Source organism: Manis javanica, chromosome 9, assembly GCF_040802235.1.
Source record: "Manis javanica isolate MJ-LG chromosome 9, MJ_LKY, whole genome shotgun sequence".
In the NCBI taxonomy this organism is placed as follows: Eukaryota; Metazoa; Chordata; class Mammalia; order Pholidota; family Manidae; genus Manis; species Manis javanica.
Window position 1 is genome coordinate 14,087,501 of NC_133164.1, and position 391 is coordinate 14,087,891.

Here is a 391-nt window from a genome sequence, read left to right on the forward strand (position 1 = left end):
AACAGCAGAAGTTTAGATACTAACTGTAAACACCCCGTTGCTCTCTTTGAATATATTTATCATCATATTAGCCGAGGACTTGGAGACACACGGCCTATTACTCATTTCGAGCCTCTAGGCAAAGAATTCTCCTACTGAGATCGACCAGTAAAACCAGATTTCTTCAGGGAAATTACGAGGACGTCTTCAGATTCCACTGAATGATATTCCTTGGTTGTCAATTTTACTTGCACCCCCTTTTCCCTCCCCGCCCCACCCCCACCGTTTTATTTCGGGAATCACCTCAAGGTAATTAGCCGCTCGTAGCAAGCTTGAAATCTCCAAAGGAGAGGTGCAGCCTAGGAAAACAGACCAAGTGAGGCTTTTCAGATCGGTTGGCTTCACTGGGAAC